Genomic DNA, 15,473 nt, shown 5'->3' on the forward strand with positions numbered 1-15,473 from the left:
GGATAGATTTGAATGTTAGATTTGGTCAATTATCCAAATCTCACCAGATGATAGTAGACATCTTGTGCATGGGTGTTATTGGCTAGATTTGATTATTTGCCCAAATCTATGTTAAGGGTGGGTAATGCAATGGTCAAGTCTTATAGATGGACGTGAATTTTTAGATATGGTCACTGAATCAATCACCACTGTGCCAATGGTAATTGGTTCCTTCAATGTATTGCACATGAACTCCATCCCTTCCATGTCTGTTCCAACCTCTAAGGATACTTATCAAAATGCAAACTAGTCCCCTCCTTTTGAATGTGTTGGACATGAACTCCATACCTTCCATGCCTAGTCTAACCTTGGTATACATTCCAAGGATACTTGTCAAAATGCAAACTAGTTTCCTCCTTTTGGTTCATAATCCACTCAATGTATTCTTGTGCCGATGGAGGCAATGCACCTTTATGATCCCTATGAGCAAGCTTCTCTTTCAATCATATTTGACTTGATCCAACTATCTTTTCATGGTATTCTAGTTGGATGTAGTAAGTCACACACTGCTCCCACAACCTCTCAACCTTGTCACTTGACTTTTCCTTGAACTAGTTCAAGTCATGGTGCAAACAAGCAAAAGCATCAAAAAATATGCAACGACGTTGTTCAATACTTTAATTAGCAGACCAAGGGTCTGGATGAGAAGACCAGGTTTGATATATTATCTTAGGTTCTCCAACATCGCTCCATGAAGGAAATTTCTAGCAGTTTTTCACTATATGGAACCAGACAAGTATAATAGAGGGCATACAAAATACACTTCAAGCAGTGAAAGTGCCTAGAAACTCTGAGGAACTGTTTCTTAAAAGGTCTATTCCAATGATTCTTATGAATGGTGCCGGTATAAATACATCCTCTCTTAACATTGCAGATGCTTCAAGGCAGTTGAACATACATAGACGTAATTTCTATGCAGCTAGAGAGCTGCAAACCTCTGCTAATGGTATTTTGCCATTGTCTTCATGCCATCGGCAAGCCCATGCAGTAGGCATAATCAGTGATGAGGTGAAAGAGCTTGTTTTCAATTTTTGGTTTAGCCATACTTGTGTTTCACCCAACAAAAAGGATGTATGTCGTAAGCACCTTGGTAGAAAATCTTATGTTAAGCATTTGACACACCTTGTCGATCAATCTCAAGTAACAGCAACAACCTGTGCTGATTTGGTGTGCTTTTATACATTACATGTTCCTTCAGTATAGATTCAGATACTAGATTAGATGTTTTCAACCGGTATACAAACAAATGCCAAATTCTCTACTCTTCTATGATTCTATCATCCTTGTATGTGCGTTGTTTCCTTCTTTTATCACGTGTTTGTGTATTATGTCTGATTGTCAGATTTTTAGTCAGTCAACCTATAGCTCTTGGACTACTTGGGAAAGTTAAGGACTGGAAGACTGGAAAATCTAGCAAATTAAACGAAACCATCCTCCCTCACAAGGCAGTGCATGGTTCTAAACAGTTCTCAACTTGGGGTGGCAATAAACAAAACCAAGAAAATCAGTGTAAAACCAGTAAGAGATTGGTGTTAAACTAGTAAGATACTTGATCAAAAACAACCTTAATACACAGGCTATAGCAAAAACAAGCTAAACAAGCTTTTCACCGTATCATACCGCTCCCAAACCAATATGATACCGGTTATGGAATGATAGTTGTATACAACGCCATTTGGAACATAAGCTCTATGCAACATGCATTAAATATAAGGTAAAGATTAGCTTTGCTTTAGACAACACTAAGTTTTGAAACAATAAGATAGCAGTTGGTGAACCAGTTGCATACACCTAGGAACCTATAACTACAAATCAATTTCAAACCAAATGTTTAACTTGCTATGATGGTTTTGTATTGTAGGTTGAACTATATTTGTTGTTTAAGGAGATGCATCCATAGGCACTAGCTCATCAATGAGCTTTCGAAGAAATTAAAGCCATACTTTGTGCGCAAGCTTAAGGATCGATACACTTGTTACTGCATAACACATGTTAAGAGGTCATTCTTAAAAGATGCCTTAAACCAAATTAGAGGATCTACTTTTGGGTTGCATGTCAATGTGATTGTGTCTTTTGTAATGTGGGTTCTCAGCTAGGTGGGTGCAAGGCTGCAGAGAAGTCCTACAAGAGCATCACAAGTGCATGGGAGTTCATCCTATCTCCCAAAGCTAAAGGTACTATTTTCCATACTTTGAAGTGTCTGATGGGGAGTTACACTGTTTGTGGTCCTTGAAACATAGTAGGTTGTCTAGCTAAATCTGCATTTATTGGTTACTTATCACCGTGAAGATCTTTCTGGACATAGACTCTGGAACCACTGATGATTGGCAAGACAAAGAAGAGGAAAGAGTTAATACACAAGGAAATGTCATACAAAGCACTGAATCAAATGTTCAATGACCAGCTCGGAAAGTTTATCAAACATAATTTTGTGTACAGGTGGCAAGCTGAGCAGTACAAAGAATGCTTGTCCAATTCTCTCGAAGATGTGGTAATATCTATTGTAGACTTTGCCGAGAATTACTCTTTTAAGGAGAAAAATGAGATATAGTCAATGCACTGGTATTCAAGCCAAGTGTCCATATTTGTGCATATTACATACTTTCGCATTACAGGTGACATCCACAAAACGATACACTTTTATATCTCTAATGAAAAGAAGCATGATACCCATTTTGTGAAAAATTGTTTCATGTTACATTATAATTGGCTATTATCCTATGGTATTCCCCTAAAACCTCATTGGGTTTGGTCTGATGGTGCCTCGTCTCAATTCAAAGCAAAAAGGCCTTTCTACTTTGTTTGCAGGTATATGCCATCACAGGGTTGCAAATGACTTGGAATTTCTTTGGCTCTAGTCACGACGGTGCAGGGACTGTGGTGAAGAGAGCACTAGCTCATGAACAACTCAAGACTAATGGTGCTAAGCTCTAATGTGTAGCTAATGTCATAAAGTTTTTGTAAGAAACACTCACCACACCACTGGAGTTGAGTCCACATATGAATCACAAGCTCGGTACGTTAGTAGAGTCTTTTGGGAGATAAAGTTAGGTGATATAGATAGAGATGAGGCATGGAATGTCAAGGATGTAACAAACACAAGATCCCTACATTCAATCTCTGCATACTCTCACTATGATCCAACAACATTGAGGGTGCGTCGGGGTTATCATGTTATTGTAGTAATTGTATGGAACACTTATGGTGTAGATGTAGCAAATCAGTCTCATATTCATAGCTGGGACTACATTGCCCTTGAACCATTGGTAGATGACACTGAAGAAGACAATGTTGACATTGATGTTAACATCACAAGCATTGACGAGGACACCTATGAAGGGTACCATGATACCCTTAGTGATGTCCTTGTAGGATACAATTTCGTGGTGTCAACTAAAAAAGAAAATCCAGAGAATGCGGACTTCTACATCTTGAAATGCCCAAAGAAGAAAGAGCTCTGCAAGAGACCTACAAAAAGGAAGGATGGGGGAATGTCATTGCACGATGTTGTTTTACTGTGAAAGGGTTCTTCTATGCACCTAAAGATGAGCAAACCTATGAGTTGTGGGATTACAAGTCGGAGGCCTTGATAGTGACACATCTTGTATGAGTAATCAAATTTCCAATGGACCCACACCCAGTTAATAAAAATATGTTTGTCCTATCCCCTAAGGTACATGAAGCTATGTACAATAGTATGCCATTCAATTTTTAGCATACTTGTTTTAGATACAAAGCTGTGTAAAACAATATGCCATCCAATTGTGTGCATACTTGACATGTTTCTATCTATGCTCATGAAATCTAGTGCTCGGGGACTATGTATTATGTAGCTTTGATGATTCAGTTCTCATGGATATTTGATTGGATGCACGTAAACCTTGTCAAAATGAAGATTTTGATGATTTGAGGTAGTTATGTATGGAAGCTTTAATGATTCATCTGCCAAAAAAGAATTTTGTGCCCGTGGGGGTTTGTTTTAAAAAAAAACGTCCTTACTGATTGTGCTAATTCCCTTTTCAGCTCGCTATTTTTAAAATGGTAACAAAGAACACTTGCTTTGCAAATGGAAAATTAATCCTAAATTGGGGATTCCAATTAATACAACATCGACACATGGAGACACTCAAGTACTTAATAACAGTAGTAGAAATGACGCACAAAGAAGAAGAAGAAGACTTAAAATAATCTCAATACTTCGAGTCTAATTTATACATACATTTGGTTTTGTTCTGTTTATGACCCCTCAGCAACACTGGAACAACAAATAGTGTTGAAGCTGAGTGAAAATGAAAACTTAAAATAAATTATAACCCAAAAAGCTTGACAAACATCCAAATATTATTGAACTAAAACAACAAAATCATCAAATAGTTATACAAACCGATCAATGTATACATACGTTATGATGATATATATTTAATTTGTACCATCATCAAATTCATCTTGCAATAAATCCATGCATGCCAATTGATCTATCTCTAAATCCATGATTTTGATGGCTCCTATATCAATACAAAGTCCTATTCCACTACTTGAAGAAGATGTAGAGGTATTATCATCATGGTCCTCATGATCATCATATTGATTGTTAGTTGCATCCTCCATTGATTGTCCACCATGCATTTCTTCTTCAACATCTTGATCTTGAAATATACGTTTAGATAGAGGAGCGACTTGTATTACATACCACCAATTTGGATCTCTTTAGTCCGAATGAAACACAACCTGAAAGAAAGAACCACAAAATATTTACATGAAAATATATACAATTCCTTCCTTCTATCTATAGATTCATCAAAATTGAAAATCAAGTGTAAACATGTTCACAATGTTGTGGTAGAACGTATGTACCTCTTGAATCTTGCCATAATTTAGTTGAGTAAATTGCAAAAAATCCACTTGGATGCTTCTTGATGGTTGCTTGAGTACATCTATATACCACTTTGAACCACTTAACATCAAAGATGAACACTTTAAAAGCTCTAAATCCAATCTCCAAGATGTCTTAAATTGTTCCACATTATTCAAGTTTCTCCACTATGATATTATTATCTCTTCTACTAGCTCGACTTTCTTGGTCAAAACTTGCCATTACACCAAAATCATATGTGATTCTCTAGGAGTCCACACGTTGATTGCAAAAATGTTGACCTTCTAACCACATTGCATTGTGCACTTTATACCGCAACCCAATCAAAAATCCCCTTGCATACTCCCATTCTTCTCTTGTAACCTCCTCTCCCATCCTTTATGCTTGCTCTAGAGCATCTTTAATCCATTCAATATTGCAATCCTTTGGAAGAGCCTTTACATTGGGGGTGGGTATGCCATGTGCCTTTGGTGTTGATCTCTTAAATGCTCTTCTCTCATCTAGATCTATCCTTATCTTTCTAGCATCTTCATATTTCTCACTCCACTTTTCCATCACATAAGTGTTAAGAAGACAAAATGTAATGACCTTTTTGCACATGGACTCATCCAACTTTCGAATGCGTCCTTTTCCATGTGGCACATGTGACACCATTCATTCATCATCATCGTTATGCATGAATCTAGGCATAGATGGATTAATTTGTTTCATATTCAGAGATGTATACGAGGGATTCTTACATCAACCATCCCTCTGCCATGCTTCCTTCTAGCCTTGCACTTTTCCTCACAAATCCCTTCAAGGTTTTCATGAAGCATTCAAGAAAGAACATCCACCGGCTATAGCTACCTCATCCACCAAATGTACTAGAAGGTGCAATGAGTTATGAGTATGCTTCTTGGAAACCTTCTTCAATCATACACACCGCCTCAATTGACTCAACTCGATCCTTCTCAATGGAATCTGCATGAATCTCCTTTGACACTATCAACCTATTCAACAAAGGTATAAATGATAAATTAAAGAATAATAGATAATTTCAAAGCTATATGTTATACCAAATGTACAAATCTATAGTTTTGATTGGAACTGACCTCGCTAATCCACCTAATTTATAGATGGCATTCCGAGCTTTCCCTTCTCTGCACCCACCAATTGATATTGGAAGTATGAACTAGTGCAATCAATTTTTGAAAACAATAAAATATCAATATAGAGTCAACACAACATTAACCAAGGAGTGCCCAAAAAATAGATATAGTTATGTACATGCCTACATCATCTTGTGCCAATCATGTGATTTGAGACCATACAATTGATGCTCGCCCTTCTTTTTGTTATTGTAAATGCACCCTTTAATGAGTGCATTACACCGGTTGGTGTACAAAAAGATGAAATTTGATTCTTGACATTCTTTTCCTCTTGCCTTGTGGTGCCTTTGGTAAAACCACCTTCTCTCATTGACTACCCTTGGCCATGCACTTTCCATGCGTCTGATATCCTTTAGGTCATCCCTTATTTCATGGGTGTCTTTTTTACCACTTAGATGGTCCCAAATCATTAATGCCACATTCTAAAAATATGCATTAGATCCAAAAGATGATTTATTCTCAACTCTATCCAATATGGTAGACGATAGAAGATTGAGTACCTTTTCATGCTCGCAGGTGCTATGATGGGAGTCACCCTCCATCTCTCGTCCCACTCTCCATCTCTCCACCTTCTCTCCAATAGCATTGTAGGAGGCGAATGCCACATGGCCTCCCACTCAGTATCTCTCACCACAATCGGAGAAACCTCTGATGGAGCATATTTACTATCCACTACTTTCTTTGCATATGTTTTCTTTCCTGCATGGGCATCCATTCTTCCTTTCTACATTTTCAAACAAGACATAAGTTGTCCACATGAAGTCTGCCTATTGCTTAGGCACAACTTGCCTCAACTTCTTGCATCAACCAGAGCTCATCATAGAGCTTCCATCTTGCATGCTCTTCTTCTTAACATGTAACCATCTTCTTAAGGGTGCTTCTTCAAAGTGGTTTCTCATAAGAACCAAGGTGCATAAACCATTTTTGAAAGTTCCCACAACTTTCACAACTTTGCTCATCTCCTTGAGCAACATGCACAAGTGCATCCTCTTCTTGATGCACACACCTCCATTGAGTCTACCATCTCACTTGCCATCATCTTGACAAGCATGCACCTCCACAAGAGCATTCTACCATTCTTAATAGCCAAAAACATTGAGGCAAAACTTCATAAATTACCTCCACAAACTTCTTTGCAGCTTCCTTGTTGACACTGAAGACTCCGTAGCCTTCATACTTGCTGAAATCTCCATTTTTAGTTTCCATGGCAACTTCAAGACTCTCTCCAATCACTAAAACATAATAGCTCTCCAAATGCAATACTAATGACAACGAGTGCTAAAAAAAATTCATAATGAAATGAAAATTATGCTTAAACAAATAACTCATAACCAAGAAATCTATATATAGATATTCACCCCATGACCAAGAGCCCACCCAAGCTCTGACACCATGTTAAACAATCCTAATATGGGATTAATCATGGTGATAGACATAGATTAAGCAACATAATTAAGGTGGATTAAACCACACTAAGAACTCCATAACTAGAGAGAGAGAGAGATTGCACACTCAACACAAGTTCTATTGCATATCTCAAGTGAACCATACAATGATATAGGCTTTCTAGCCTTATCCCACTTTACATGTCATCATCCAAGTGGCAGCCCCTTTTCCACTCTTTTGGTCAACACTCACACACCATTCAATATTACATGTGGCATTCTTATCTTGCCACGATATCTTGCACCTCTAGGGTGCTTTCCCACATACACACAACACCACGATTACATCTCTCAACACTGATCTAGGATGGTTTTGAGGATACTATACACAAGGTTGATGGGTTCTAGCCAAAAGAGTGTTCCTATGCAAAAACCTAAACAAATAGCCTTGAATGGCCAGCAACCCCGATGGTGGGTATGGGAGAATATCCCAATATGGAAAGAGAGATCGAGAAGCTTGAATCAGCCAAGGGATTGATTAGAAAATCCCAGAGAAAAATTAAATAAAAGCTAAAAAGTAGTAAAACTCTTAAGACAGTGTACCCCCAAGAGGACATGAGGCAAAAAAGTGAATTGGACATTCTAGAGTTGATTCAGAAGAGCAAGAACTTAGCTCCATGGTTGGTTTGGGAGATGACCTCATGAATAGAATGTTAAAAATAATGGATGAGGTGTATACTACTAGACCCAATGAAGGGATCGAACATCTGGTTAGGAAAATCTATACGGACCATGGGATGTAGCTAGCCCGAAGACATTCTTATCATTGTCAGAGGTGAAATGGCCTATTGGACCTTCGTAGAAAATCTACCTTGTGGAGGGACGTAAAAGAATGGGTTGAAGGAATTTCAGAACCATAGGTTAAACCAAGACATGAGCGGGACCTCACAAAAATTAAGGGGAGAGGGTAATACTCCTAAATTTATACAAATCCAAGTCAACCAATTAGGGAATTACTATGAAAATGATGACACGAATGCAAACATTTCTATATACCACAACGGGTATTAAGCAATTGCAATCCTGGATGGTGGAGCAAGAGTGATCATCACCACAAAGACATGCTAGAAAAAATGGGAAAAATTAGCCTTGGAACAAATAGACCTTGTCATAAAAATGGCTGATGGAACATCAACAAGACCCATGGGAGTCTTGCAGAGTGGGCTAAACTGAAAATCTTTTTGTTTTGGTAATTTGTACCGATCAACTTCTTGTGCCGTAACTAGATTCATATGATGTCATACTTTGCAGAGCTTTCATGAGGGAAGCCAAGGTGGTGCATGATTGGGCCCTAGATAAAATCTATTTATGACAAGGCACCCAAATTCTGAAGGTGGATTTACAAACTTAAAGACGCACCCTATGGATGGTAACCTCTTTGTTGGAAATGAGTGTGTCATCATTGATCGCACTACCATCAATGCAAGTGTGCGAACCAAAAATTGTTCCAAAAAAGCTTGAGAAGGAGGAGATGATGTATGCACGAGTGTATGCATCGCTCACCTCTAGATTTTAGTGAAAAATGGATGCATGTGTTATCAATAATGTATTCCCTAGTCGGGGAACCAAGAACATGGATTTGGACCCAATGAAGCACAGTTCTTCGACTTCTATTTTCATGATGATAGTAGAGACTGTTGTTGATGTTTGAGAAACACAGTTACCACAACAAGCTCTGTGATAGCGGATGATCACCAAGAGCAAAGTGCATTAGAAGATGATTAAGGTAAAAGTGATATCGGGCTAGATATAACATGTTACGAAGTCAATGGGCACGTGCATTGTGGCTGAGATACATCAAAGCTACAAAAATGCATGAGGAGTTTTCTAAGAACTTGGGCGAAGAGTTAGAAAACAGGACTACCATTGGTAAGATATAAAAAGAATCCTAGGTCCTAGAAAAGTTAAACCATGGCTTTTTATATTAGAAAGGCGCAAGAGAAACAAAGCCTTGGTGGAAGGAGAACGAGAAGCCAAAAGGATATTGGCCCAAAATGAGGCCAAGGAAGATGATACTACACAATGGACTTACGGTTTGTCCCTGAGAACTATAAATCATAACTATACATATTGGAATGTAACCATATATCCATATCTAGTACCTTAGGGGTTAAATGGAGCTAAGGTTTAAAGGTCACTTATGCATGTAACCAGTTGGTAGAAGGGTTAAAGTCACCATCCCTAATCTATAGAGAGGTAGAGAAATTATAGGCTTCATGGAGAGAAGGTCTGGGATACATTATAGGAGTGCTATCCTTGATTCAAGCACACGAGTCCTCAGCTCAATTCATGTATTAGTGCCTATTTAAGAATGCTTAATGAGAAATGTCCTTAATTAGCCCCTAATTATGTGCTTATTCTCAACTATGTTTTGATTAGCATTTACTCTCTTTGCTTATGCTCATCTTGATTCTTAACCATAATGTATAGCCATCACTTCTGCATACCCTAATGGCTGCTCTCAACCTAATTACAACATGGTATTAGAGCTTCAACATTCAGTAATCCCTAATTAGATCTTAATCACTAGTTATTCTTTTTTTGTCTTCTCCTCCATGCCCTCCAGCCATGGCGATTTGATTTCAATTCCTATTTCCAGCCATTGCTCAAATCGTAAACAACTTGGGCCCTCCTCCCAGTATACAGGTTCAACCGTCGACTAGCTCAATGTCTCAAACCGCCAATAGAGGTGAAGGCAAAATCGCATATGCACAGCTGGCACCAATTTTGTCACGGTTTGTCCGTCCATCCTTCTGTGGTTAATTGGGGATGCCTAATTACACTATGTTCAAAGCATGGCACTTGGGTGATTCCAAATATTCCATGTGTAGGACACATAAAATTAGGGATAGCTAGAACTAAGTGTGGATTTATTACTTATGTGCTGTCATGGACTTGTGGCATGTGTTGCTAACTCGTAGTGTGTTTGAATGGACAACCTTGTAGGTTGGTGAGATTGACGTGATGGCGGCGATATGGTGCGAGCTATTACCAGGATGGTTCTCATTTTGATATTTTTGCCATAGTGTTTACTACGAGATTTTATATTTGGCCACCCATTTTGATGTATTCAGGCGTGGACCTATTGAGCCGCCCACTTTTGTTATATTGGGCGTGGATTTATTTATTTGCACGTGAATTAACCCTTGGGGTTCTTTTTTTGTAATTATCCTTTAGTGTTTAGATATAGGAACACTTTAACTAGCTTGTGTTAAAAGTAACCCCCATTTTTGTAAAGGGCAAGCCCATGCATAAGCGTATCTATTTTTGGCTTATGGGCTATTTTTTATTAATAAAGCATAAATACTCAAGAAGTAGAAGGAAGCCGACACTTCTTGAGGGGGGATAGATTGCACCCAATGATTCTCTCTTGTGTTTTTATGCTATGTTATGCTTTTATGATTATTTATTAATTTTTCGATTATGGTAATTTGATTGAAGTGATGAACTAGTTGGTATTTGGTTGGACGGTGTGTCTCCCCATGATCCTAGTGGTTTCAAACTTTTTCTTGCAAATTGGAAAAAATCCGCTTTGATACGTGCAATTGGAAGTCAAGGAGAATACCCTAGGTGTTTTTAACCATGCCCAACATGAATATGGCTTTGATTTTTGCTGAAAATCGCGTCTTCTAGCTTATCTTGACCTGTGCATAGCCTAGAAGCAAGATATGATAACACAAAAATTAAATCTTGATTATGTTGTTTAATCTCACGAGTGTGGGTTTGAAACACAAGTACACATATTACTATAGCATCATTCTCAGGCATTTTGAGTGAAGACTTGTGCAAGGCCTTCATTTTAGTCCTCCAAGATTGGTCCATTTTTTGTAGTTTAACTAGAAAATTGCATTTACTAATTAGTGATTAATCATCACTAATCATTGTGATTTTGGATGAATAAGGGCTCCATCTAGACATTAAGGATTTGATACAATCCTCTATCATCTCACATTGTAAAAGCCCTTTGATTTGGTGCTCCAAATACCCACTCCAAATCATCTATTCTTTGTTTTAATGCTTTTGGGAGTGTGTTTTGCATTCATTGATTAATCCTTGCTTAGCACTAATCAAACCTCATTGTAAAGGGATTAGACACTGGTTACTCTGAATAACCAGAGAAGTGAGACCTTCCCTCATGGCTACCTCAATTAAGCTTGATAAGTTTGAAGTCATAACTTACACACATGGCAAACTAAAATCAAGTTCAATCTCATGAGGAAGGGTTTATGGAATGTTACTAATGGAAAGGAGAAGAAACAGAGTATGAGGGATGGTGAGGCCACATGGGTAGAAAAGGATGAAAAGGAACTTGCAATTATTGCATTGGGTTTAAGTGATAATCTTATTCATCACATAGATGGGAATGGCACTTCTAATGACGCTTGGAAAACACTTGATATTTTGTTTGGAGCACAAGCTAAGAACTCAAAAATTTCTCTTCTCATAAAATTATTTGAGCTCAAAATGAATGTGGGAGACTCTTTACCCACTCACTTAAACTACATGAAGAGCATCTTAACCCAGCTTGCAGGGATCAAGAAGACATTTGAAGAAGATGAAGCTATTACAACGCTTCTTATTAAAAGCTTACTAAGAGGAGTATGGTAACATAGTTACCACACTCTCCAACCTACCTTCTCCAACACTGGTGGATGTGGAGGATTCTTTACTTGAAGAAGAAAAGAAGTTTAAGCAAAGGCAGGGACACTACTTCAAAGTGGCGTCCTACTTCAACAAAGGTGGTTCGTTCAAGAAGAAGGGTTCTTTCAAAGGACCCACCAAGGAGTTTCCAAAGAAATCATGTGATTTTTTTGGAAAAACAAATCATGTGGAGAAAGATTGCTTTCACAGGAAGAACAAGGCTCAAAAGGCCTATCTTTAGGAGGAGATTCAAATGAGGAAGAAGACAAAGAAGAAGAGGTCTCTTGTGAGGCCAACTATGTTGCCGATGCATGGGCATTCTAGACCATCTAGAACCAACCCCTCCTATTGGTCACCTCTCATTCCTAAGAATAAATTAATGCATTGTAATCTTAACTAGATCCTACATGGGTAATCTCAACTAGATTCTACATGGGCACTAGCATTTATCATCATAAATGGGCACCATCATTGTAAACAATAACTAGATCGACCTAATAGAACTAGCATAGACATTATAACATCATCATTGCCATGGATATCTATTGAGGGGGGAGGGGGGGTATTGGAATATCACCACATATCCATATCTAAAACCTTAGGAGTTATATGGGGCTATGGTTCAAAGGTCACTTATGCATGTAACTAGTTGGTAGAAGGGTAAAAGTCACCATCCTTGATCTATGGAGAGGTAGAGAAATTATAGACTTTTGGAGAGAAGGTCTAGGCTACATCATAGGAGTGCTATCCTTGATTTAAGCACATGAGTCCTCAGCTTAATTCATGTATCAATGCCTATTTAAGAGGCTCAAAATTCTTAATGAGAAACGTCCTTAATTAGCCCCTAATTATGTGCTTATTCTCAACTATGTTTTGATTAGCATTTACTCTCTTTGCTTATGCTCATCTTGATGCTTAACCATAATGTATAGCCATCACTTCTACACACCCTAAAGGCTGCTCTCACCCTAATTACAACAATACTATAGGTGAACAAATGGTTTTTTACCTTAGAGCCCAACACTCTAAGGAAGGACAAGAAGGAGTCTCATATGATCAACTTGCTAAGGTCAAGGAGGTAGACTTAGTTGAACTTAGGGAGGAACCCAAACTATTATTAATTGCTAAGGGCTTGACCCCAAATGAGAAAGAGGAACTAATTGACTCGTTTGAAAGAATTCATTAATTTCTTTTCCTTAAGTACACAAATATGAAGGGAGTACTACCAAAGGTGGTACAACACACGATACCTATCATAGAGGGATCACAACCAACCAGGCAAAGATCTTATCAAATGAACCCCAAATATTTTGCCACTATGCAAGAAGAAATCGATAAACTTATTGCTATGGGATTCATCTATGAAATCAACTGCACTGGATAGGTATCACCCATTGTCATTGTCCTAAAGAAAAACTATAAGTTTTGAGTGTGTGTAGACATTAAAAAAAAGTCAATGCAATCACCCCAAAAGGATCATTACCCATTGCCGTATATACCAATCATGTTTTAGAAAGAGTAGTTGGGGAAGAAGCCTATAGTTTCTTAGACAACTTCTCTCGCTATAACCAAGTCTCCCATTCCATTTGAGGAGGATTATCATAAATCCGCATTTGCCTATCGAGTTATGCTGTTTGGACTAACCAATGCCCCCTGTAACATTTCAACAATGACAGCTAATGTGCATAGCTTTCAAAGACTATCTACAGAAGTAGTTGAAAGTGTTCGTTGATGATTTGTGTTCTCACTCCAAGTGGAAAGACCACCTACCTTGCTTGAGAAAAGTATTTCAACTGGGTCGATTGTATCGAATATCCTTGAATCCATTGAAATACCAATTTTGGATAAAGCATGGTGTTATATTGGGATACGTTGGCGTCTAAAAATGGTATCTCCACAGATGAAAGAAAACTCAAGTTGATTATAGAAGTACCTCCACCTACAAATTTCAAGGGAGTGCAAAGGTTTATGGGACATGTCAGGTTAATTTCTATGCAAAGGTTTCAAGGCCATTATATAGACTATACATAGTCTTTGAATAGACTGAGGAATGTCAGCACACTATGATGAATTTAAGAAGGCACTGGCAAGTGTACCTATCTTAAGACCCCCTAATTGGGACATGATATTCCATGTGCATATTGATGCATAAATTTTTTGCTATTTGTTGAGTGTTGGGGAGAACACAAATTGGACTACCATGTTTGCTTCACCAGCACAGCAGGCATCTCAATGGTTGGCCATGGTATATGCGATGAAGAAATATAAACATTATCTTTTGGCCAATAAGTTTGTATTTTTCATGGATCACTAGGCCTTGTTAGATCTTGTTAATAAGCCTTGCACTATGGGAAGGATTACATGATGGTTACTTTTGCTCTTGGACTTTGACTTCACAATCACTGTAAGAAAGGGATCACAACACGTTCTAACTTATTGTTTGTCACAAATTCCTAATAGTGAGCTTGCCATTGGAATCGATGATAATTTCCCACATGCGTGCTTATTTAAGATTGACATGGTGCATAAGTGGAGTGATGAAATCTCTCAATACCTCGCTTATGGTTTTTTTTAAGATCAACCTCTAAATAAAGATATAAGATGTGGCACCTTATCAAAGCACCACCATATCAACTAATAGGAGGACAACCATACAAGCTAGGTAAAGATGGCGTTTTACGATGATGTGCACGAGAAGATGAATTTGTGCAAGTATTGGAGGAAGCACACTTTGGAATTTCTAGAGGACACCTTGCTGGGAAAGTGATAGCACGGAAGGTTCTCTAAGCAAGATTATGGTGGCCAACGTTGTTTGGCGATGCAACTAAATTTGTCAAAGGTCGTGAGTGATAAGTGTCAATGATTTTTTATACCATGATAAAGGGATAGGATGCCCCTCACCATAGTAACCCTTTGAAAAATGGAAATTTGATTTTGTAGAACTCATTATTCCTACTGCACAAAGAACCCAAGCTTGCTACGTCATAGTAGCCCCACATATTACTTCACAAAGTAGACAAAAGCTAGGGCTACTAGGAGGTTGATGCTTATACCACTACCAAATTTCTATACGAGTAGGTCCTTTTAGATTTGGATTCCCTTTGGAGATTGTGAGCGACCAAGGGTCACACTTTTTCAACGAGTTGATTGATCACCTCATGAAAGGCTTTATGATAGTGCACATAAATTCTCAACCTACTATCCACGAGCCAATGGCCATACGAAGAACAGGATCTTTTGTGGCATTTTGACAGAAATTGTGCACGCAAGTAGAACATACTAGAAATACAAGCTTACAACTATGCTATGGGCCCTATCAAGGAC

The sequence above is a fragment of the Cibotium barometz genome, chromosome 7, assembly GCF_041138505.1.
Source record: "Cibotium barometz isolate CiBa-2024 chromosome 7, ASM4113850v1, whole genome shotgun sequence".
NCBI lineage: Eukaryota > Viridiplantae > Streptophyta > Polypodiopsida > Cyatheales > Cibotiaceae > Cibotium > Cibotium barometz.